Here is a 26,450-nt window from a genome sequence, read left to right as displayed (position 1 = left end):
GTTTACAAGACTCAACAACGTTGTGTGTGTGCTGTTTATAATCCATCTGATTAGTCCTGAACAGCTTCAGTTGTTTGTGCTTGCAATCAAGGGGAATCTGGGCCAGGTGTGTGAGTGAAGTGCATGATGGGATTGGAGTCCATTAAAGTGGCAGATTTGTAGTTCTCCAGCAATCTGCAAATGCTAGATTGCTAGTGATCGTGACAGTTTTTGTGACGGCTTTTCATCTTGTTTTACGCTTGTACAACTTAATGAATGCTTAAGTCTATTTAACGGATTATATTTTAATTACATTACAACATCGATGATGTAAAAGGAACTGTATAAAATTGAAAAAAATCACATTAACTGTTCACTGGAAGTTTATAGGTAGGGGAACAAACACTAGCTGTGCATAGACACTATTGTTTTGTCATTGTCTTTTCAAGAGCCTTTTTCCTCTTATTATTGCACATCATGGCTTATTTTTTCTGTTTTATTCCAATATTTTTAGTATTCTTGTGCAAATAAGGGTAAAAAAAAAGTATGCCACGGAAACTCAGGCAGAAGTTATCAGCAAGCAACATCAGAGCCCTTTAACACCACCTGCTCTCAAGAAGCATCCGGAAACACTATTGACAGCGTCTCGAATGACCTGTTTGACCTCCTCCTGTCACTGCCTCCCCTCCAGAGCACCCTTTTTACACCTTTAACTCTGCGCTAAGAAAAAGAGAGAGAGACAAATTGAAAGAGAGAGAGAGGAGACAACAAGGGAATGGCACAGGTGAGAGGATGGAGAGGCTGATGTTAATCAGTCCAGCAGCTGTAGCTCTGGGTCCAAAAGAATCGGATGTACGGGTCTAATCACAACAGCAGGGATGGATTTAGCAAGGTGACGGGGAGGGCGAAACAGCCACAGATTTTCCCTCTCACGTGCTGACTTTAAGTGCAGTTCAAGTTGAAGCTCAAATTACTATTCTGCTCATTTCTGAGTGGCTGACTGAACTTTAAAGGGGTCCTATAATGCTTTTTCTCTTTTTGAAATTTAGTCAGTGTGTGGAGTGTATCTTTGGGCTTAACATAGATCCACAGAGTTTCAGATCTCAAAGTCCACTTCAAAGGGAGATATTTTGTTTTCAGACAAAGAACCACAACAAACGGCTCGTTTAAACTACAGCACTATTTTCCAGGGTTTATGATGTCACAAAGCATCTTAATAAAGGTGTATTGTGTCGAACTGACCCCCAGTGGTTGAACTATGTATAAATTCTAAATATTTAATGAGCTTTTTCTTAGTCTGGCCCCTCCTCTTCAGGCAGGTTGCCAGATTGACGATACCAGTTAGCATGTCTGATGATTGAACCTTAAAATGTAAGCTGATCAGCTAAAGTTAACATTTGTAATATTTGCATTGCTTGCTACTGCTATTCTGCTCATTTCTGAGTGGCTAACGGAACTTTAAAGGGGCCCTATGATGCTTTTTCTCGTTTTGAATTTTAATCACTGTGTGGTTTGTATGTTTGGACTTAAAATAGTAGCAAATATCAAAGTCCACTCCAAAGGAAAATATTTTGTTTTCAGACAAAGAACTACAGATTGATTCAAACTGATTCAAACTACAACGGCTACAAACGGCTCGTTTAAACTACAGCATTTTTTTCCAGGATTTACGATGTCACAAAGTGGCCAATTAATGCTGTAGTGTGTAGAATTGACACCCAGTGGTTGAACTATGACAAAGACTATAGAAAAAACAAATCATGTTACTCATATACTGTAGTTTTGAAAAGTGTAAAGGTCAATGTAGCAAATGAAGCCCCGCCTTCTACTACAGGAGCCAATCAGCGATTGCTATAGGCTGATGATTCTCCGGGGGAGGGGCTCGGACAAAACTTGAGTTTCTGTAGATTTTGTGTGATTTGGACATTTAAAAATGAAACTAAAGACACAGTTGTTGTTTCATTTTATTGGTGATCCCTAATATAAAATTGAATCGTAAGCTTGGCAAGCAAATTTGAAGAATTTGATGTTTCCCCATTCAAACAGAATGCATTTTAAAGATGGCTGTAGAGTGAAATGACTTGCCTTAAAGGGACTATGACTATGTATAAATTCAAAATATTCAATAAGTTTTTTTGTTTGTTTGTTTTTTTACCTCCGGCATGTTGCCAGATTGATGACACCAGTGAGCATGCCTGACGATTGAGCCTTACAATGTAAGCTGATCAGCTAATGCTTAACATTTGTATTGTTTTCTCATTTAAAACCACCTTATGTGGATTTTTATAACTCCTAATCTGCATCTCATTTTGGAGGCTGCTAGAAATAAGAACAACATTCCCTCCACAATTAAAGCAGCCCTTTAAAATGTTAAGGTAACATTAAATTCCAATGATTTGCATAAGATGAGACAACAGCACAAAAAAGGAGGAAATGACTACAAAAACATACAGAAACACTACCCTTTCTCTTTCTGTAGAGAAAGGTATGCAATGTCTTGCATCATATTTAAGATTTGGCTTAAAACACTGAACAGCTGTGTTACTTGTATTTACTGTAGAAGGGGAACAATCCTCAAAACTGAACCTTTTAGTGGAAACTTTCATAAAAAAAGAGCTCACCATCTGTTTAGAGGTTTCATAGCCGAGACCCGAGCTTAGCAGGTGCCCTACTGGCCTTTTGGACTTTTCCCTAAAAGGTCCAGGGAGGATTATCTAACCGTGTGAGTAAGAATGAAAATGAGTATGAATAGAAACCTTTCCTACTGACTCAGCTGGCCTGAATGTAACAATAACATATCAGCGCCATTGCTCGATCGATGTAGCCTTTCAAGCATGAGTGTGTCCTTCACTTCCACTGCCAGACACGGCGGTACTCGACGGAAAATACAGTACCAGGATGAAGACTATAGACGTGCTCAATTTATAAATGGATAATGAAATTGGTCTATTGGTCAAAAGTTGTAGGTGGAATTAACAGAACTTGCTGTGAAACCACCTCTTCTTTCCTCTAGCTAGTAATCAGGCTTAATGTCGCCACCTCGGCTTTATATTTTATTGTAATCTGGCTTTATGTTTGGAATCCGGCTTTGTTACCTGCGACTCGCTGATACATGTGTAATCCACAAACATGTCGCTTATCTACTCTGGGCGTCGTAATCTGGAATCCTACACCTGCGGTATTGGCTGTGTGACTGCTAAGAACTAGTGCGTCTGTAGTGTGCTATCATTACCATCTGCTTCTATCGACTTCAGGACGTTGAGTCATCGGATGAGATGCTAAAGTTGAGTTGCCTGCTGCCTTATAAATCCATTGATTTCCCACCTATGTACACCAGGATGCACTATGTAGCCAAAAGGTTTGTGGCATCTGCCCTTATGTGCACAAGAACATTGATGACATCGACAATCTTAACGCGGTGTCATTCATTCATTCATTTATAAGTCCCTTTATTTATACGGGGTCATCACAGTGGAATGAACCGCCAACTTATCCAGCATATGTTTTACACAGTGGATGCCCTTTCAGCTGCAACCCAGTACTGGGAAACACCCATACACCCCTCACATGTACTACAGTCAATTTAGTTGATTCAGTTCACCTATTCCACATGTCTTTGGACTGTGGGGGAAACCGGAGCACCTGGAGGAAACCCACGTGAACACATTCAAAATCCACAACGAAATGCCAACTGCCCCAACCGGGACTCGAACCAGCGACCTTCTTACTGTGAAGTTACAGTGCCAACCACTGAGCCACCGTGTCGCTTAACGCAATGTCATCTAAAGTTAAAACTCTGACTGTCCAAAATCGCCTTCTACTCGAGAAGGTACCGAATTTGAATTTGAATTTACTGCACGGCCGTTAGAAAAGTACACTCTATGTAGAATGTATGTGAGTAGTATGAATGGATCTCGCATGTACTACATCTGGTATTTGTCATAATCACGTGGCTTACCTGCATCAGTTGCATCCTTTCACTCCAATTCACAAATTCTCTCGCACGGCATTATGGAATAGTGTAGCGTCCGTCAGATGCGTACTTCAGATTCTCGCCAGTAGTAGTAGGTCATCCGGGTAATTCTTGCATACAGTTTTTCTATGGAGGTAGATCAGTCTCAAAAATAGTACATTCATACATGCACAGCACAATTCCAACGTAGGCTCATTCTAAAAACATACCCCTATATACATTTCTGGAGATTATGAAGTATGTAGCCAGAGGAACGTATGGCTGCATTTCATCTTTAAAACGAACGCTACGGGGCGGTATGATGTCGGTCCTTTTTGCGCTTACCAGCTGACCGCTTACCTTCGTGTGGATGGCTTTTCCACTGTTACAAGTTTTTCCAGTGGCTCGCCGCATATGTTGGAAGATTTGAGGCACAGAGCAGAGTTGTTCCAGTGAAGAATGGTTCCAGAAAGTGAGTAAAAAAACCAAAACAAAAGGCAAACATAAAATAAACATGTAAAAAACAGAGTGAGAATGTTGTAGAATCTTAAAACGTGGTAAAAATCAGGTTGCCGCGAAGGCTTTTCTTTTTCTTGGATTGCTTTTTAAAATACTGTCGGTTGGGTTCAAGGAAGTGGGTCGCTGCTGGTCAATCGGTGCTTTTTAAAACACTAACGGTTGGGTTTAGGGAAGGTCAGTCATTCGACAGCGGCCTCTGGTGGGTTTACACGAGAACAGCAAGCTCGATTGGCACTCGCAAGAGAATTTTGAGATCTCAAAAAGTATACACAGCGACCTCTGGTGGATTCTCAAACAAAAACTGCAACAACAAAAAAAAGTAGCTTCTAGGATGTATTTGGTGCTCTCCAGAAATGTATACAGGGGTACATAATCAGAATGAGCCTGGATTGCACAATTTACGTTTACAAAATCCAGTTTGTAAATTCAAAACACAATTCATAAATACAACAAACAATTCATCAGTTCACAAGTAAAAATCATTTTATTCAAGTTATGAATTGAATTGTGAAGTCCATTATGAATTGTGTTTTGAATGTACGAATTGAATTTGTCTATTTACGAATTGTGTTTTTTAAATGTAAATTGTGCTGTGGATGTATGAATTTTATCATGTTAATGTATTATTTTTGAGACTGATCTGGCTCCATATTTTCCGAAACTATGAATTCGGATATACTACTCAGCTCGCATACTGTTTTTAACATAGTATATAGTATGGAAGTATGCAATTTCAGATGCAGTTATTCATAAACATAAGAAACAATTAATGAATTCACAAGTAAAAATCATTAATATTTTCGCCAAAGGAATTGGATTTGTGTATTATGAATTTTGTTTTGAATTTACGAATTGGATTTGAGTATTTTTGAATCATGTTTTGAATTAGCAAATTAGATTTGTCTATTTATGAATTGTCTTTTTAAAATGTAAATTGTGTTGTGGTAATTATATTTTGTGAATGCATTATTTTTGAGACTATTATGGCTCCATATTTTTGGAATACTATGAATTCAGACATACTACTCGGCTCGCATACTGTTTTTAACATACTGTATAATATGGAAGTGTGCTATTTCAGACACATCATCTGTCGTCATTTGCTCATACTCTACTTGTTTCAAACCTGTTTGAGTTCCTTTCTTCTGCTGAACACAATAAGAAATACCAGCCCAATCCCATGAGGAAATAATCAGTATTATTTTGACTTATGCCTTTCAGGTTGTGCTTGCTTTAGGTTGTACTTAATTTAATGTAATTTAAAAATACTTTTATTTTATTTTATTTTTTAACAAATATTTGTATTTTGAATGTAAGATGGAAGTTTAAACCACTAAATGGGGTTAGCTGTCATAGATGATAAAGCACAGATATTAATTTCAACCATAAAAATGTGAATTTTCCTAAAAAGGAACTAAATTAGTTATTCATTTTAACCCTTATGTACTGTTAGGATGTTTTCATCCACTCTGGGGTGATTTTGAGTCTTAATTTGGCCATAACATTTTCTGTGTTTCAGCTAGCAGAATGATTATTGGTGAAGAATCTTATTTTGACACATACTGTATGTTGAAAAAAATGCTTTACATTTTTTTAAAGAACTCAACAATACACTCTGGCCAAATGTACTATCCTTTCTTATGTCCGGGATGAAAACATCCCCTGAATTAAACTGCTGTAAAAATGCATCAGATAATTATTATTATTTTATTTTATTTTTGCATAAATCTGTTAATAAACCCCAGTCCTGATCAAAACTACTAAATTGTTTAGGAAAGTACAGGATTTTAACTCTTTATTGCCAAATTTATAAATGATGTCACTGATTTGGTGAAAAAAACACACAAACTGACGTATTTTCAATATTAAAAAGTGGATTTTTTTTTTTACCTTTTAAGTCTTGGACATGTCAAACAACATGGTCTTTGATGCACTGTTTTTGATTGATTTTCATTTCTCCCTAATTTACTGTTGGTGGCTGTTTTTGCGCCATTGACTTCCATTATATCCATATTTTTTGATTGCAAAACCATGACACCATATAATCATGTATTTTTGATTGTTGGTGGTTTTCCCTATTGGGAAGAGGTCAAATTTGTCATTTTTACTGTTGTTCATCAGTTGTCACCATAAACAATTTTGATAGACCTGTGCTAAAAAAGCTTAGTTTCTGGATTTTATATGGAGTATAACAGCAAATTAAAGTGTGTGAGAGTGACCTTTGCACGCTTGATGTGTCTGAGAAAATCAAAATATGTATCTCTGCTACATGGAGAACTACATGGAGTAAACAAAAACAAAGACTGTGTATTTATGCACCATCAAATGTGGATATAATAGAAGTCAATGGGGCAAAAACAGCCACCAACAGTAAATTAGGGAGAAAAAATGAAAATCTAAAAGAGCATTAAAGCAAATGTTGTTACTAATCATTCACATGTCCAAGACTGTGATTAAAGGTAAACAAAATCCAGTCCACAATTACTTTTTATATTGAAAATACGCCATTTTGTGTGGTGTTTTCACAGAATCAGCGACATCATTTGTGAACTTGCCAGTTAGTTAAAGAGTTAAATCCTATCATTTTTATTTAGTAGTTTTGATCAAGACTGATGCTAACACATTTATTCAAAAAAAGAAAAAAATATATTTATCTGATGCATTTTACAGCAGTTCAATTCTGTGGATGTTTTCATCCCTAACATACCAAAAGGGTGGTAAATTTGAACAGTCCACATAGGTTAAAAGACTTGTCTTTTTCACTCGTATATTTACTATTGCTCCTTAATAAGGAAAATGACCTTCCTTTTATGTGATTAAAGGAAAAAATTGGAATTATTGATTATTATTGAAAGCCCTATTATGATGTATATTTCTGTCTAGTGTTCTATTTAATGTGACCTATTGACCTCTTGTCAGCAGATCTTCCTCTGCAGTCTGTTTATGTTCCTATGTCGGTTTGCAACACCACGGCTTTGATTTCCAGGAACTGATAAATGCATGCTCCGAGTGCACTTTACATCAGCTTAGATAAAATCGTCAGCCAAACACATGAATGTAATTACAATTAATCTGTTTTCTCTCCCAATTAATGTACTGTATCGCTCTGATAATGCCCATATATTTACCTAACTGCAGGTTCAATTACAAGCCGCGTGGAGCCGATTGCAGTTGTAATAATCTGCTTTTTCAATAAGGGGAACAGAAAGGCAAATGAGCTTTATCTATTTTGTATTTTATGGCCGTTTTGTGCACCAAAGCTCGGCTTTAAAGGACATCCGTGTGGTATAATTGAAGCAACAATGATTAAATGCGCAGCTGGCATTTTGCAGCAATATTTGACTGTTTTGGCAAATTGAATCCTCGCAGGAAGCAAAAGGCAGGGCATTATCGCTAGGTGGGAGGTTGAATGCTTTTCTTTCTTGTCTAAATTTAGTCTCATCAGCCTCCTCCCGACTTTGCGCAAATGAGGGAGGCCGCTCGTTTGGAAACTTGAAAACGTGGGGCTCCCACTTAAAAATTTTAATCATCCCTTCACCTTAGGGACTGTTAATTATTTGGGTGGAGATCCTCGCCGGAGGAGCGCTTTCTAGAAATAAAGAAGCAAAATAACAAGTTGGACATGCTTTAATGCCGTCCATAAACGCTTACAGCACTATCAGAAATGAGCTATATTGTCTAATCATGTCATCATTTACGGTAGCGGGGTTGAAACATCTCGTTATTTTCCTGGGGGGGAAGTTAATTAAAGAAAAGGATGTCCTTGGCACCCTGGTGGTTGTCGTTCCCAGAACCACTAATTGCCTCTGAATGTAAATATTTAATGTTGAACAGCTCATGAAATGGTATGACAACAACAATGTTGAACACGGCGTCACGGCCTCCAGTGCTTCACGCTGTCTGTTCTTTGTCTCTGCGAATCCTTGAATACCGCTGTTTCAAAATGTTTCTCGTGCCCCCCTGCTAACCTTATTCCTCTTCGTTTTCTGTGTTTTATTTCATGCTGCTCTGATTTTGGGATTCACTTATGAGGTGCAGGGAACGTGAATAAGATATCTGAGGAATGGGGAAAGTTAAGCTTGCCATCTTGATGAATTTTTGGAAAGGTTTAGAGGCGATTCATGTGTTCAGAGTACATTAAAGGGCACATAGTTTACCTCTTGTTTATGATTTAATATTAATATTATGTTTCTTCTGAGTGTGCCAGTTTAGGTTCAGTTCAGATTTTTTTATTAAAATGGGTTAAAAAGTGTCATGTTGGGGGCGTGTCCACAGTTCGCTGATTTAGGGGTGTGTTGCTTCACATGTAGACTAGTTTCGGCTTCCCACCCAACATAACAAGGGGGCGGGGCCATGAGCTCACCCGCTCTGTGTTTGCAACACAGACAGGCAGACTGAGAGGATCCGCATTCAGTCGTACATGTACGACTCGGACACAGACCAAGCAGAGAGTACAAAATCATATGTGTCTTTGTACAGTTTTACAGCCAACTGTGTGCTAGTTTCAAGAGCCGAGCTTGTACACAGAAACTTGTAATAAGCTTGTAATAACCACGCACACAGAATTAACTTTGACTGAGGCACCGGATGCGCCGCTCGAAGCCGCGACACGGCAAATCAGACACTCTCTGTGGCGCGGCTAAAACATCAAGTGTCCCGTATCGTTGCGCCACACATTTTTGAATTCTAAAACGCATGGCGCTGCGTCAGGTACAGCTAGTTAAGATCACAGGGAGCTTCTGGGATCGCGAGAAATGCAAACGGCTGAAATATAAGGTAGACTCAATGAGAAGTACACATGTTTGCAAACCTACCTAAAGATACAACCAATAATTCCGATTAGAGCGATAATGTGGAGAATATTGATCTTGTGTTGAGCCCAATGAGCCTTGCATCTAAAAATAGAGCTAGGGTGTTCCTTTAGTGATATCGCTTCGACTCACGCTGAAAATGGCGGACGTGAATCAACAAACTGAGGATATGATGACGTGCCTGTCAATCTATATTGGTGGGCGGGGGGACCGCACTCCTACGTAAAGTTGCGGTCGGTTTGAAAACCGCTCCAATTGGTCCACCGTTTTTTATGTTGTTAAAGTGAAAAAAAAGCACTGGGTGTGCTTATATCACCCCAATAAGAAGGTCTATACACCATACATGCACATATGTCTGTCCAAACAGCTTAAAGTAGATTTTTTTTATCATAGGTGCCCTTTAAAGACATTATTTGAGCTCCTTGATTGGAAAACGTCTTTTCGTGATATGGTTTCAGTGTTTGTTTAAATCATACATGTGTAAATGGAGGGGAAAATACACAATATCATGTTAGTTTGTACATGCTTAGAAAACAGCATCAAGAACCCCAGTATCACACAAAAAAATTTGATTTATAGGACAGTCTAAGGTAAACATAGTTAAAAATTCCATTGCATACAGTATCATTTCTATCCAGCAGACTTTTTCATGTCAAAACAACATCTAATAACATTTCAAAAAACAACACAGGCTCATTGTGAACACACACCCTTGTATACATTTCTGTAGAGCGTGAATTATGTAGCCAGAGTTGCATTTCGTCTTTATTTTTCGTGTTTAAATGAACGCTACAGGGCTGTATGACACCTCAAATGGCTTCTGTTTCTTTTCATGCCACCAGCTGACCGCTTACCTCCGTGTGGACGGTAGTTCAGCTGTTACCAGTTTGCCCAGTAGCTCGCCGCATACATTGGCGGACTTGAAACGCAGAGGGGTGTTTGAGTCTGGTGAAGAACAGTTCCAGAAAACAATAAAATAAACAAGTAAATAACAGGGTGAGAATGTGGTAAGATCTGAAAACGTGGTAAAGATCAGGCTGCCACAAGGGCTTTTCATTTTCTGGATTTCTTTTTTGGTTGGGTTGGGGTTTTAATGTTTTTTTTTTATTATTTAAACACTATCGGTTGGGTTTAGGGAATGGGGGGTGGGGGGTGGGGGTTATCAGTCGGTCAGTCAGTTAATAGCAGCCTCTGGTGGAATGATGCAAGAAGAGCAGGTGCGAATGGCACTCGCGAGAGAAATTTGAGATCTGAAAAAAAGCGTACACAGTGGCCTCTGGTGGAATGGGCCCAAGTCTATTCTTCATTTAATCTTGGAAAACGTCCTTTTGAAGGAAGATCTTCCTCCCTAATCAGTCATGGCCTTTATTTTTAATGTATGTGAGTGTCGTAAAGGTTTCAGAAAGTTTAACCTGGTGTCATAAAATCAGTCTGCTGACTTTAATATAACGTAACCATCCTGAGGGTCGCAATCCAATAAAAAAAAAATGAAAGGCTGATGTATTTTTATTTGCATGTTTTTTTAATGTAATTGTTAATTTTTATATTCTATAGGTTATGGATGAAACATGGTAATTCTAATCATTTAATAAAATGTATTAGATTTTTTGGAAATCAACAAGCAACCCCATCTCTTTTTAAAGAGCCCATATTATGGGTTTTTGAAAATGCCCTTCCATGTAGTGTGTCACACAGCTCTAAGTGAAGTGAAATATCCAGCTAAGGCTTAAATCTGTAAGTGTACAGTGTTTAAAACTATTGATTCATCTATAAAAGAGTCGACTCATAGTGCTTCAAATGAGTCGTCTTGATAACGAGTCATTAGGTGTTTCGCGATGACGCAGCTACGAAACACAAGTAGTTGGGCGCGCAAACCCGGGAGATTTGAAACCTGCGGCCCCGCCCACTAACAGAAACAAAAGTCTCACACACACAGAGACACACACAGACACCGGTCGAATGAAGTCACGCTGTGCAGATGGATATTATGGACAGTCTAATCAAAGATGAAACATCAGCAATATAGCCCAGCCTTGAGCAGTTCTGAGTGCTTCTGAAAACTATATGCTTTCAAAGAAGACTTCATCAGTTTGTTAAAGGAAGGATCAGTATAGACTGTCAGAACATGGATCAGTGCATCATGAATCAGTTTCTACCCCCATTTCACAAGTGTAAGTACGTGCGATTAAAACTGTTGCCTCGTTTACTCTATCTTGCACATGATGTATTTAGTTGTGTTTTGTTACTTGTAACCGCGTGTACTGTATCAGGTTAACTCTTTATATTCTCATATCGCGTGTAAAGCCACGTTGAAAACGCGACACGTGCCGCTTTGATTACGGATCGTCAGCTGTTTACACACATGCAACGGACAAGTTTCAAAATATTTCAGCTCAATATTATTGTCTCCTCGTGTGTGTAACGCACGGGTATTCGCGGATATAACTGAGCGCCGCTCCTCTATGGACGCGCCGGCCCTGTGTGTGAGTGTGTCTGTGTCTCCTCGTGTGTGTAACGCACGGGTATTCGCGGATATAACTGAGCGCCGCTCCTCTATGGACGCGCCGGCCCTGTGTGTGTGTGTGTGTCTGTGTCTCCTCGTGTGTGTAACGCACGGGTATTCGCGGATATAACTGAGCGCCGCGCCCTCTCTATTCAGCCGCTCCTCTATGGACGCGCCGGCCCTCTGTGTGTGTGTGTGTGTCTCCTCGTGTGTGTAACGCACGGGTATTCGCGGATATAACTGAGCGCCGCGCCCTTTCTATTCAGCCGGTCCTCTATGGACGCGCAGGCCCTGTGTGCATGTGTGTGTGTGTGTGTGTGTGTGTGTGAAAAGAGCAAGAAGACTGTGACCTCCTCGCCAGTTCTTGGACTTTTTGCTCAATAAAATAGTTAGTCGTCAGTATTTTCTAGTCTATCGTCTGTGTTTACATTCACCCACTGGCAGCCAAAATCCACTATTAAGCGTGTATGCACTGTGACTACTTTTATATTGTAGATTAGCAGCTGGGCATTTCACTCTGTCTCACGCTGAAGCCTTGTCCGTGTCGACCAATCGCAGCAGGCTGTCATCGGTCCAATCAGCGAAGATTAGCTTCGCGCTGAGGAGGGGTTTGGGAACAAATGAATCGCTGAACGATTCATATGGGAGTCGCTGGGATAATTAGGTAAAACTAAATGCAGATTATAAGACCATCATTGTGTTTTTTGACTTGCATGCATATTAGACTGTTGTTGGAGACCCTTACAACCTAAATATGACCCTATTTCATGTATAATATGGGCTCTTTAAATAAAAGTAAACTAATCACTTTTTTTCAATACACCTTTATTCTATTTGTTTTGCCCCCAGCTTTTCTGTATCTAGCTAAATGACATACAGTAAAATAAATCTGCTCCTCCAGACTCCAGTGTGTTCTAAATTCAATACAGGCTATAATTGTAGATTTTACAGACTTAATGAAGCACCAAGTATGTAATATAGTGATAATTACAGTAATTATTTGAAAACAGACAATCTTAAATAGTATGACTATAAAAACTTTTAAAAAGTAAGTACAATTAGCGTAATTATAAAAATTTTACAATGTGTTTACTTACATTATTTTAAGTCAACTTGTTGCTTTTAAAGGCAATTGGTTTACTCGCTTTAAAGGGCACCTATGGTAAAAAATCTACTTTTCAAGCTGTTTGGACAGACATATGTGCATGTATGGTGTATAGACCGTCATATTGGGGTGATATAAGCACACCCAGTGCTTTTTTTTCAATTTAACAACATAAAAAACGGTGGACCAATTGGAGCGGTTTTCAGATCGACCGATACTTTACGTAGGAGTGCGGTCCCCCCGCCCACCAATATTGATTGACAGGCGCGTCATCATATCCTCAGTTTGTTGATTCACGTCCGCCATTTTCAGCGTGAGTCGAAGCGATATCACTAAAGGAACACTCTAGCTCTATTTTTAGATGCAAGGCTCATTGGGCTCAACACAAGAGCAATATTCTCCACATTATCGCTCTAATCTGAATTATTGGTTGTATCTTTAGGTGGGTTTGCTAACATGTGTACTTCTCATTGAGTCTACCTTATACTTCAGCCGTTTGCATTTCTCGCGATCCCAGAAGCTCCCTGTGATCTTAACTAGCATGCGTTTTAGAATTCTAAACATAGGTTTCTATCAGGCTACACTCAAGTCGACGGCTGGGCGCCGCGGACCGTTGCAGACTTGAAGCGCCGTTGTGTGTACCCTGATAGAAACCTATGTTTAGAATTCAAAAATGCATGGCGTGACGATTCGGGACACTTCGTGTTTCTGCTGCGCCACAGAGAGTGTCTGGTTTGCCGTGTCGCGGCTTCGAGCGGCGCATCCGGTGCCTCAGTCAAAGTTAATTCAGTGTGCGTGGTTATTGTGTTATTGTTACTGTGTACAAGCTCGGCACTTGAAACTAGCATACAGTTGGCTGTAAAACTGTACAAAGACAAATATGATTTTGTACTCTCTGCTTGGTCTGTGTACGACTGAATGCGGATCCTCTCACTCCTGCTCCTCAAACACAGAACGGGTGAGCTCATGGCCCCGCACCCTTGTCACGTTGGACGGGAAGCCGAAACTAATTTACATGTGAAGCAACACACCCCTAAATCAGCGAACTGTGGACACGCCCCCAACATGACACTTTTTAACACATTATAATAAAAAAATCTGAATTGTGTTTTAAACTGAACCTAAACTGGCACACTCAGAAGAACCATAATATTAATATTAAATCATAAACAAGAGGTAAACTATGTGGCCTTTAAGTAACTAATCACTTTTTACAGTGTGGTAAAGCTCGAGCTTTTCCATCTGCTATACGCAAGCTACTAAAAAGTCTTTTTTAGTGGCAAGATGCTTTGTTGAAAATTAAGACGAATGAAGGACTCTGACCTTGCAGAGCTTTTGATCGAAGCCGAAGATAGCACTTAAGACCGTGCTTTTAGGGCTTTTGGGAGCACAAGCACCAAGAGATTGAGCGAATATACAAAAATTGTCAGAAGCTGAAAAAGACGAGACCACTGAAAATATTCCAGGCAGACGCTGCTCCCATGCTGTCAAATCCAATATCTTAATTCTCACATTACGCCGCTAAAAAAGCGCTGTCCTGCGGTTTGATTCGGATTTACTTTGGTACATCCACTCCAAAGCCAACTGGCTCCGATCCTTCTCCACGGGCTGATAGATGATGAAGAAGAAAAAATATTTGTTAAAACAGTGTTCCTAATACGCCTGTCACTCCGACTGGAATGCATCTGTCTGTGTTTGGGACATTAGCGCGGCTCATCCTGTGAGGTTGAGGCAAATAAAAAGGTTTGTTTGCCTTAGAGGCAGGCTGGAATGGCATCTGTGCTGTAATGAAGGGATAATCCGCTCATTTAGCCGGAGACGGAGGATATATTTTGCTCTTTTTGTGATGGGTGAGGTGTTTGTGTGTGTGTAATGGTGTATTACAGTACACTGCAGCATAATAAACATTAAACATTAGCTAGATGAACAGCTTGAGATGCTTAGATGTGTGGCGTCTGGACAGAGGGTGGATGATATGCACAAAAAAGGGTTGTGTTATGTCCTGTATATTGCATTGGCCCTTTATTATTAAGTATATCTGTTTATTCTACTAATGTTACTTAATTATTAATATTTTTGGTCTTCATGCTAAGATTTTAGTGAACAGAAAGTTAACAGAGGGATGTCTGATAAAGAAGACAAAGATTTTGAAATTAGCATTATCAATGTTGTAAAACGGCTAAGCTACTAAAGCTACTATAGCTACTAAAGCTAAGATTTTTATGAAATGAAAGTAAACAGGTGGATGTCTTATAAAGAAGACGTGAAGACGTTTGGTCTTCATTCTCAGATTTTAGTGAACAGAAAGTAAACAGAGGGATGCCTAATAAGATATAGAAAGTGAATATACTAAAGCTAGCTACCATAAGCTACTATAGCTACTAAAGCTAAGACTATAGCTACTAAAGAAGCTAAGCTGCTAAGATTTTAGTGAAATTAAAGTAACCAGAGGGATGTCTGATCAAGAAGATATAAATCCCAGTCTGAAAAAAACAGCTTGACCAGCCTGGTTTAAGCTGGACTCCCAGCCTGGATAGGCTGGGCAGGCTGGTTTTAGCTGGTCATGTCCCAACCTGACCAGCTTAGACCAGGCTGGAAATGGCTGGAAACTAGCCTGGAAATGGCCAAAACCCCCCTAAAACCAGGCTGGTCGACAAGCTAACCAGCTTAGGCTGGTTTAAGATGGATTTTTCAGCAGGGCTAGATATTGATAATAGCATCATTAAATCTGTATATTTATCATTAAATTATATTTATCATATATTCATCATTAAATCTGTATACTGTAAGTGATATTTGCACTCACTTACTTCTATTTAAAAAAAAATATATTTATTATCTGTTTTTTGTCCTGTCTCTGTAATCCTGTTGCACTGTAGAAGCTTTGTCACGAAAACAAATTCCTTGTATGTGTGAACATACCTGGCAATAAAGCTCTTTCTGATTCTGATTCTGATTAATGATGAAAAATCTTGTTAATACACTGATTTGGTCTTCATGCTCAGATTTAAGTGAGAAGAAAGTAAACAGAGGGACACCTGATAAAGAAGACATAAATACATATTGATAATAGCATTATCAATGTTAAATATGGCTAAGACACTTAATATTATTTTACATTTTTAATACCCTGTTTTTGTCTTCATGCTAAGATTTTGGTGAACAGAAAGTAAACAGAGGGATGTCTGATAAAGAAGACAGATTTTGATCTTAGCATTGGTAAAATACGGCTAAGCTGCTAAAGCTACCTTAGCTACTAAATTTAGCTATAAAAGCTACCATAGCTACTAAAGCTACCTTAGCTACTAAATTTAGCTATAAAAGCTACCATAGCTACTAAAGCTACTTTAGCTACTAAATTTAGCTATAAAAGCTACCATAGCTACTAAAGCTACCTTAGCTACTAAATTTAGCTATAAAAGCTACCATAGCTACTAAAGCTACCTTAGCTACTAAATTTAGCTATAAAAGCTACCATAGCTACTAAAGCTACTTTAGCTACTAAATTTAGCTATAAAAGCTACCATAGCTACTAAAGCTAAAATTTTAATGAAATGAAACTAACCAGAGTGATGTCTGATAAAGAAGACCTAAATAGACTTTGATATTAGCATTATCAATGTTGAAAAATGGCTAAGCTACTATATTATTATTATTATTTTACATTTTTAATACACTGATTTGGTCTTCGTGCTACGATTTTAGTGAACAGAAAGTAAACAGATAGATGTCTGATCAAGAAGATATGAATATATTTTGATATTAGCAGTAGCAATGTTGAAAAAACAGTTAAGCTACTCAATTATTATTATTTTACATCTTTAATACACTCATTTGGTCTTCATGCTAAGATTTTAGTCAAAGGAAAGTAAACAGAGGGATATCTGATTAAAAAAGACATGATTTGGGAAAGAAAAAGAACAAGATATATTCAACAGATGTTTAAAGAAATACTATTCTTAACTAAAAGTACATGTACAACTCCAGTGTATTGTACTGAAATAACTGCAATTTACTGGACAACTTTGAATTAAAAGACAAAGCAGCTGGTTCTGAAAAGACTTTAAGTGTTAAAATAGTAAATGTAAATACCGCCAACTCAAACCTATATTCACGGTAAGCCAACTATTCTTGAACATTCCCACTGTGCTCATATTTTAAAGCCAGAGGTAACCTGGAGAGGTGCTTTATAGATTTGTTCAGTAAAAAAAAACCCATTAAATACAGTAAGTGAAAGGCAGAAACTCTCACTTTTTTCATATTACATTTCTACAGCTCTGGAGTATATATATATATATATATATATATATATATATATATATATATATATATATATATATATATATATATATATATATATATATATATATATATATACAGTTGAAGTCAGAATTATAATTTTTTTGAATTATTTTTTTCTTTTTTAAATATTTCCCAAATGATGTTTAACAGAGCAAGAAAATTTTCACAGTATGTCTGATAATATTTTTTCTTTTGGAGAAAGTCTTATTTGTTTTATTTTGGCTAGAAAAAAGGCAGTTTTTAATTTTTTAAAATCCATTTTAGGGTCAAAATTATTAGCCCCTTTGAGCTATATTTTTTTCGATAGTCTACAGAACAAACCATCATTATACAATAACTTGCCTAATTAACCTAACTGGCCTAGTTAACCTATTTAACCTAGTTAAGCCTTTAAATGTCACTTTAAGCTGTATAGAAGCGTCTTGAAAAATATCTAGTCAAATATTATTTACTGTCATCATGACAAAGATAAAATGAATCAGTTATTAGAGATGAATTATTAAAACTATCATGTTTAGAAATGTGTTGAACAAAACCTTAACAGAAATTGGGGAAAAAATGAATAGGGGGGCTAATAATTCAAGGGGGCTAATAATTCTGACTTCAACTGTATATACTTATGTACATGTGATTTTTTTCAGGTTTTTTATTTTTATAAATTTGCAACAATTTAAAAAAATCTTATTTTCACATTGTCATTATGGGGTATTGAGGGTAGAATTTTGAGAAAATAAATGAATTTAATCCATTTTGGAATAAGACTGTAACATAAAAAAGTGGAAAAAAAATGAAGCGCTATGAATACTTTGCAGATGCACTGTAAATGAAGAAAAGATTCACGCAGCTTCTCCTACCACAGCAAATTCCATTTTTACGGTTGATATTTGTCGCCAGCTAATCAGGAAGTGACTTTTTGTTTGCTTTCACTCGTTGGATGGAAACGCTGCTTTATTCCCATGTCTTTTATGCGATATTCCAGTTTTGCGCATAAAGTTCATTCGCGTTTTTGGATGGAAACAGAGCTATTGACGTCCAACAAAAAGAGGTCTCATGAAAAACAGTTCTACAAGGTACATTTTTAAAAATGTTTAGCATTAACACATTCTGCTTAGGGAAAAAATGGATTCAATTGGAATGCAATTATACCATTCCAAACATAGCCCTTGATTTTGCTTAACTTGGCTGATGCCCACTCCACTCTGTCCATGTGTTGCATCACCCACTTAAACTATTAAAAGCTTTCTCTTTGACCATTTCGGTTTGAAAGCAGCACAAACATGCCACTTTTAAACATAATGGCTGTTTTTATTCACTGCCCTTCACAAACACAGGCATACATTCTCATCCACACATCAAAAGGAGATTAAGGTGTGTGTGTGTTTTTCCCCAGCGCTATAATATCAGCCATACACTAGATGCTGTGGGTATGAGGTGATAAAATATTCAGCACCTTTTGCGAAAGTGTATACTGCCATTTATTAGCACTTGAAAACATATTTGCAGGATTCTCAGTGACTTACAGAGTCTGTGTTGTTAACTATAAACGGAAAATCAAATCTTTAAAACTTTGATGGATGATTCAGAACGGTTATTTGGACGGATAAAATATTAAGGTATCTGATCTGTTGTTTTTCTGCTCTTGAAACATTGATTCACATAATAATTCAAGGATGCTCTATAGCTTACTGAACACAAGCAGAATTTCAGTATTTTGTTGTACTTCTGACTGAAACATTGAGTCGGGGGAAGGGCTTTCTTTTTGCGCATCATGCGCTTTTAGCAAACTAACGGTAAGGCTAAAAATATTGCGGCTGAATCTGTCAAGCTGACATCATCAGAGAAGAACCACCACACCAAATGTTGAAGCAAATGGTCAGATTTTGATTATAGATTACCAAAACAAACATCTTTTTTCTTGATTTATGATTGTTTGCCGCCTGCCCAGTCCTCCCCCGTCTATTGGATTTTAGGATTACCCTTTTAAATTGTTGTGTGCACCCTGCCTTGACCTCAGCCTGCCTGACCATGCTTTATAATAAAGCTGCAAGTGGATCTGCAAGTGGATTAAAAGTTTATACTTGTTAAGATGTCGACCAATGAAGGTTGGTAAATCTTTACAAGTATAAACTTTTAATTTGATAAGAAATAAATAGGGACGAACTACGATAGAAACACATTTACTCCATAAATTCTAGCATGAATGTCAAAAAAGTCAAACATAGGCTCATTCTGAAAATGTAGTCCTATATACATTTCTGGAGATAGCGAATTTTGTAGCCAGAAGAACATATGGCTGCATTTCATCTTTAAAACAAACGCTACGGGGTGGTATGACACCATTCTTTTCTTCGCTTAACACCTGACCTCTTACCTCCATATGGACGGCTTTTCCGCTGTTAGCAGTTTGTCCAGTAGCTCGCCGTTTGAATTCGACAAAGAATGGTTCCAAAAAGCAGGTAAGGCAAAAACAAAAGGCCAAAAACAAAAAATTAAGCTGCCGCGAGGGCTTTGCTTTTTCTGGATTGCTTTTGAAGATACTGTCATTTGGGTTTAGAGAAGGAGGTGGGCACTGGTCTAACGGTGCTTTTGAAAACACTATCGGTCAATCAGTCAGTCATGGTTTTGTACAACAAATACCATAGTAAAACAATACTTTGTTTTGTAGTTACTATGGTATTACTTCAAATACCATAGTAAAATTGAGGGCTTTTCTTTTTCTGGATTGCTTTTGGATTGTCGTTTGGGTTTAGGGAAGAGGATGGGAGCTGGTCAAACAGTCAATCAGTCAGTCATCGTTTTACTTCAAATACTATAGTAAAGCTGTTACATTTTGTAGTTTTTATGGTTTTACTTAATAAAAACTGCTTAATTTTGTGGTTACTATGGTTTTACTTCAAATACCATAGTAAAACTATGCTTCATTTTATAGTTACTATGGTTTTACTTCAGATACCATAGTAAAACTATGCTTAATTTTGTAGTTTCTATGGTTTTACTCCAACTACTATAGTAAAACTGTTACTTTTTGTAGTTACTATGGTTTTACCAAAAAAAACGGCTTAATTTTGTAGTTACTATGGTTTTACTTAAAATGCCATAGTTAAACTGTTTCATTTTGTAGTTACTATGATTTTACTTCAAATACCATGGTAAAACTGAGGGCTTTTCTTTTTCTGGATTGCTTTTGAAGATACTGTCGCTTGGGTTTAGGTAATGGGGTGAGTGCTGGTCAATCGGTTCTATTGAAAATACTGTTGGTCAATCAGTCAGTCATGGTTTTACTTCAAATACTATAGTAAAACTGCTTAATTTTGTAGTTACTATGGTTTTACTTAAAATGCCATAGTTAAACTGTTTAATGTTGTAGTTATTATGGTTTTACTTAATAAACTGTGCTTAACTTTGTAGTTACTGTGGTTTACTTCAAATAACATAGTAAAACTGTTACATTTTGTAATTACTATGGTTTTAATTAAAAAAAACTATGCTTAATTTTGTAGTTTCTATGGTTTTACTTCAAATACCATAGTAAAACTGAAGGCTTTCTTTTTCTGGATTGCTTTTGAAGATACTGTCGTTTGGGTTTAGGTAAGGGGGTGGGCACTGATCATACGGTGCTTTTGATAACATTATTGGTTGGGTTTATGGATGGAGGAGGGTCGGTCAGTCGATCAGTCAGTCAGTCAGTCAGTCGACAGTGGCCTCTAGTGTATTTATGAGAGAACAGCAGGCGCAAATGGCATCTTTGAGATCTCAAAAAGTGTACACAGCGGCCTCTGGCGGATTCGCTAAACCAAAAACGTAGCTCCTGGGATGTATTTGCCGCTCTCCAGAAATGTATATAGGGATACATATTCAGAATGAGGCTGAGTTGAAAACGTGTGATTTTGTTTCCTCAGATCATGTGATAAAATGAATATTTTTCTTTTTAATATTTTGTCATTTGGGCCATTGGATGGAAATGGTGCTATATTCCAGTTTTGAATGGAAACATATTTAATGTGCGCTAGCAAAAATAAAACATTTTGATGTCATTTTAATATTTCTGGTTTTGTAAAGGTTTTCTGGCAGGGAGTAATGTTTTTTGACTTCCACAAGCATGGAAATGAGCGCAGACCTTTTAAATAAGATATGTTCAGGTCACCATTGACCAAAACAGGACTGAAATATGCTGCTAGCACATGAATAACACACCATGCGTGATGGGCTACTTCACATATGCTACTCACAGATAAAGCAATCTCAGAAGAGGTGCCTGTGTGGGAAATGGCCGCACATACAAAATGGAACAATAAATGAATTACCAGGGAAATCAAAAATGTACAAAAATAGACCCAGTTACAACCCAGTCCATCAAAAAAAAAGTGACGTATAATGATTATTTGTAGCGCAACCTCGGCACACACCACATGCTGCGACGTATAAAACAATTCACCCCAAGAAAACCCACAACAGAATAAAAGAGAAGGCGAGAGAATTGAATGCAGCCAGAAGAAACAGACTCAGAAATGACTTGGGGAGACAAAAAGGAGAAGCCAGAAAGATTGAATGCTTGACGAATGCAGCATAATAGAGCTGAATAGACTCCGGCCTGTTGTGTGTGTGTGTGTACTGTATGCATGCGGCACACAAAACAGAGACACAAGTCAAGCTAAAGATCAAGAGCCTCATCCCTAAAGCCGCCGTCAATCCTGTACTGCCTGTGTTTGAGTTTGTCAACAGCTTGATTTGTATTGGCCTTCCCGGCTCCGTGAAGTAAATGTTTATCTTTCCTGCCAATAAGGCCCTTTGAATGCATTCAAATTGAAGCCTGAATGGAACCAAAATGAAGCGAGCGGACCAAAAAGGGAGGAGAGGACAGAAGAAAGACAGCCGGGATGAGATGGCATGCGAGAGAAAGCAGAAATAGCATTGAGAGGAAGATGAAAGTAAACTGAGGGAGATATCGTTATGAAAATTTACCATGGTTTTACTGTAGTAAAACTGTAGTTTGGCTTCCGTATAATACTGTAGCATTAGCACTGCAGTAAAGCTATAGTAAACATAATTGTAGGAAATTCAGGACCATGAATTACATTTAACAAAAGTTATGCAATAATGTCAACAAAAAAAATCAAAGTTAAATTCTATTACACAGATTTGAAATCATTTACATCCATGGTAAAACTATGCTTCATTTTGTAGTTATTACTATGGTCATACTTATTAAAACCATGGTTCATTTTGTAGTTATTATGGTTTTACTTCAAATACTATAGTAAAGCTATGCTTCATTTGGTAGTTACGATGGTTTTACTTCAAATACTACAGTAAAACTATGTTTCATTTTGTAGTTACTAAGTGTTTACTTTAAATACTATAGTAAAACTGTTTCATTTTGTGGTTACTAAGGTTTTACTTCAGATACCATAGTAAAACTATGTTTCATTTTGTGGTTACTATGGTTTTACTTCAAATACCACAGTAAAACTGTTTCATTTTTTAGTTACCATGGTTTTACTTCAAATGCCATAGTAAAGCTATGCTTCATTTGGTAGTTACGATGGTTTTACTTCAAATACTACAGTAAAACTATGTTTCATTTTGTAGTTACTAAGTGTTTACTTTAAATACTATAGTAAAACTGTTTCATTTTGTGGTTACTAAGGTTTTACTTCAGATACCATAGTAAAACTATGTTTCATTTTGTGGTTACTATGGTTTTACTTCAAATACTATAGTAAAACTGTTTCATTTTGTAGTTACTATGGTTTTACTTCACATGCCATAGTAAAACTATGCTTCATTCTGTAGTTACTATGGTTTTACTTCAAATACTATAGTAAAACTATGCTTCATGTTGTAATTACTATGGTTTTACTTTAAAGACTATAGTAAAACTATGTTTCATTTTGTGCTTACTATGGTTTTACTTCAAATACTAGAGTAAAATTATTTAATTTTGTAGTTACTATAGGTTTACTTCAAATATCATAGTAAAATTACGCTTCATTTTGTAGTTACTATCTTTTTACTTCAAATACTATAGTAAAACTGTTTAATTTTGTAGTTACTATGGTTTTACTTCAAATACTATAGTAAAACTATGTTTCATTTTGTAGTTAATATCTTTTTACTTCAAATACTATAGTAAAACTATGCTTCATTTTGTAGTTAATATCTTTTTACTTCAAATACTATAGTAAAACTATGCTTCATTTTGTAGTTACAATGGTTTTACTTCAAATACCATAGTAAAACTATGCTTCATTTTGTAGTTACAATGGTTTTACTTCAAATACCATAGTAAAACTATGCTTCATTTTGTAGTTACCATGGTTTTACTTCAAATACTAAAGTAAAACTGTTTAATTTTGTCGTTACTATGGTTTTACTTCAAATACCATAGTAAAACTATGCTTAATTTTGTAGTTACCATGGTTTTACTCAAACTACAATAGTAAAACTGTTACTTTTTGTAGTTATTATGGTTTTACTTCAAATACTATAGTAAAATTGTTATGTTTTGTAGTTACCATGGTTTTACTTCAAATACTAAAGTAAAACTGTTTAATTTTGTCGTTACTATGGTTTTACTTCAAATACCATAGTAAAACTATGCTTAATTTTGAAGTTACTATGGTTTTACTCAAACTACTATAGTAAAACTGTTACTTTTTGTAGTTACTATGGTATTACTTCAAATACTATAGTAAAATTGTTTAATTTTATAGTTACCATAGTTTTACTTCACATGCCATAGTAAAAGTATAGTTCATTTTGTGGTTATCATGGTTTTACTACAAAAAGCACCATTTAAATATGGTTACTGCAACAAAACCATGGTTAATTTCCATAAGTCTACTGAGAGGGGGAAAAGTAAAGGAAACACACACTCACACACTTACACACACACACACAGAAGTAAACAGCACATGAGGTGACAGCATGCTGAATGGGCAGAAATTGAAGCTTGGCTCTTTCAGTTATCTAACTGTTAGCTTTCCCGTATGCCAGCATTGAGTTTAACAGTCAATGTAATTGCCATCAGGCTTGGCTAATCAATGGAGCTCTGCTTTCGCTCTCTATAACAATATATAACGTGTTTAACACATCCCAAGACTGATGAACTCTCACAGCCCGGTAATCTTTACAGATCACATCAGTGACCACCATCTCTTTTAGTGGCCTGAGTTCCATTTTTTTAATTATGCAATTTCACACAAGCTGCCGTACTGAATATCAACACAGCGGCAGATGCAGGCCTTTGAATATAGAAGCTGCATTTAGAAATGGTAGACTGAAGAGAAATAATTGGTGCAGAAATGTTTGTTTTTTTTTTTTGCATCTGAAAGCACAGTGAACTAAAAACATTCAGCAAGTAACAAATGAAACTGATCTGGATATTTTGAAGGAGCAAGACAAAAAGTTTTAGTAAAGCTATGCTTCATTTTGTAGTTACTATGGTTTTACTTTAAATACCATAGTAAAACTGTTTATTTTTTTGTTACTGTAGTTTTATTTCAAATATCATAGTAAAGCTATGCTTCATTTTATAGTTACTATCTTTTTACTTCAAATACTATAGTAAAACTATGCTTCATTTTGTAGTTATTATGGTTTTACTTCAGATACCATAGTAAAGCTATGCTTCATTTTATAGTTACTATGGTTTTACTTCAAATACTATAGTAAAACTGTTTAATTTTGTAGTTACTATAGTTTTACTTCAAATACCATAGTAAAGCTATGCTTCATTTTATAGTTACTATGGTTTTACTTCAAATACTATAGTAAAACTGTTTAATTTTGTAGTTACTATAGTTTTACTTCAAATACCATAGTAAAGCTATGCTTCATTTTATAGTTACTATGGTTTTACTTCAAATACTATAGTGAAACTGTTTAATTTTGTAGTTACTATGGTTTTACTTCAAATGCCATAGTAAAGCTATGCTTCATTTTTAGTTACTATAGTTTTACTTTAAATACATTTTTAAAACTGTTTAATTTTGTAGTTACTATAGTTTTACTTCAAATACCATAGTAAAACTATGCTTCATTTTATAGTTACTGTCTTTTTACTTCAAATACTATAGTAAAACAATGCTTCATTTTGTAGTTATTATGGTTTTACTTCAGATACCATAGTAAAGCTATGCTTCATTTTATAGTTACCATGGTTTTACTTCAAATACTATAGTAAAACTGTTTAATTTTGCAGTTACTATAGTTTTACTTCAAATATCATAGTAAAGCTATGCTTTATTTTTTAGTTACTATGGTTTTACTTCAAATACTATAGTAAAACAATGCTTCATTTTGTAGTTATTATGGTTTTACTTCAAATACCATAGTAAAGCTATGCTTCATTTTATAGTTACTATTATATGATAACATTTGTTTAGTGGAGAACATTACATAGTCTAGTCACATTTTAGAGTCTACCTGTAACTTTTTGGAAATATTTCCTGAGTGATGTTTAATGTTAATTTTTAAGTTTTATTAAATAATTTCTTATAGCTAATTTATATTGTCATGATAACAGTGCACACTATGCTCCTAGTTATTTTGCAAGACACTAGAATTCAGCTTAAAGTGCAAATTTAATGGCTTAACTAGGTTCATAAATTGAACAAGTTGTTGGACAGTGTGCTTTGTTCTGTAGGCAATCGGGGAAAAGGAAATTCTTAAGAGAGATTATATTATTGACCTTAATATACACACATATACAGCAGGAAAAATAGATATTGAACACAACCATTTTTCTCTGAAATCATATTTCTAAAGATGCTGCTGTTTTGAAATTTACACTGGATGTTGGTAACTACCAAAGAAATCCATATATGCAAAGAAAACAAATCTAATTAGTTTACAATTTAAGTCATGCATAATAAAATGAAACGATGCAGGGAAAATGTATTGAGCACATGAAAAATAGAAGGTGCAGAAAGGCATGGAAAGCCCAGACAGCAGCTGAAATCTCTCTGTAGTTCTTCAGCAATCCTCTGCCCTTATACACACATACATACACACACACACACATATATATATATATATATATATATATATATATATATATATATATATATATATATATATATATATATATATATATATATATATATATATATATATATATATATATACAGTATATATGTATGTATATATATATATATATATATATATATATATATATATATATATGTATGTATGTATGTATGTATGTATGTATGTATGTATGTATGTATGTATGTATGTATGTATGTATGTATGTATGTATGTATATGTATATATATA

General features: G+C 36.1%; 1 protein-coding gene across 2 annotated transcripts in view; it reads left to right on the top strand.

Moving 5' to 3' along the window:
• LOC130246452 (glutamate receptor ionotropic, kainate 5) overlaps positions 1–26,450 on the top strand; it is a 209,669-nt gene that overhangs the window by 71,442 nt on the left and 111,777 nt on the right. The gene's annotated exons all lie outside the window — the stretch shown is intronic.

The sequence above is a fragment of the Danio aesculapii genome, chromosome 19 (assembly GCF_903798145.1).
Source record: "Danio aesculapii chromosome 19, fDanAes4.1, whole genome shotgun sequence".
Taxonomy (NCBI): domain Eukaryota; kingdom Metazoa; phylum Chordata; class Actinopteri; order Cypriniformes; family Danionidae; genus Danio; species Danio aesculapii.
The sequence above is the reverse complement of the archived record's forward strand: the minus strand, read 5'-3'. Positions and strand labels throughout refer to the sequence as shown.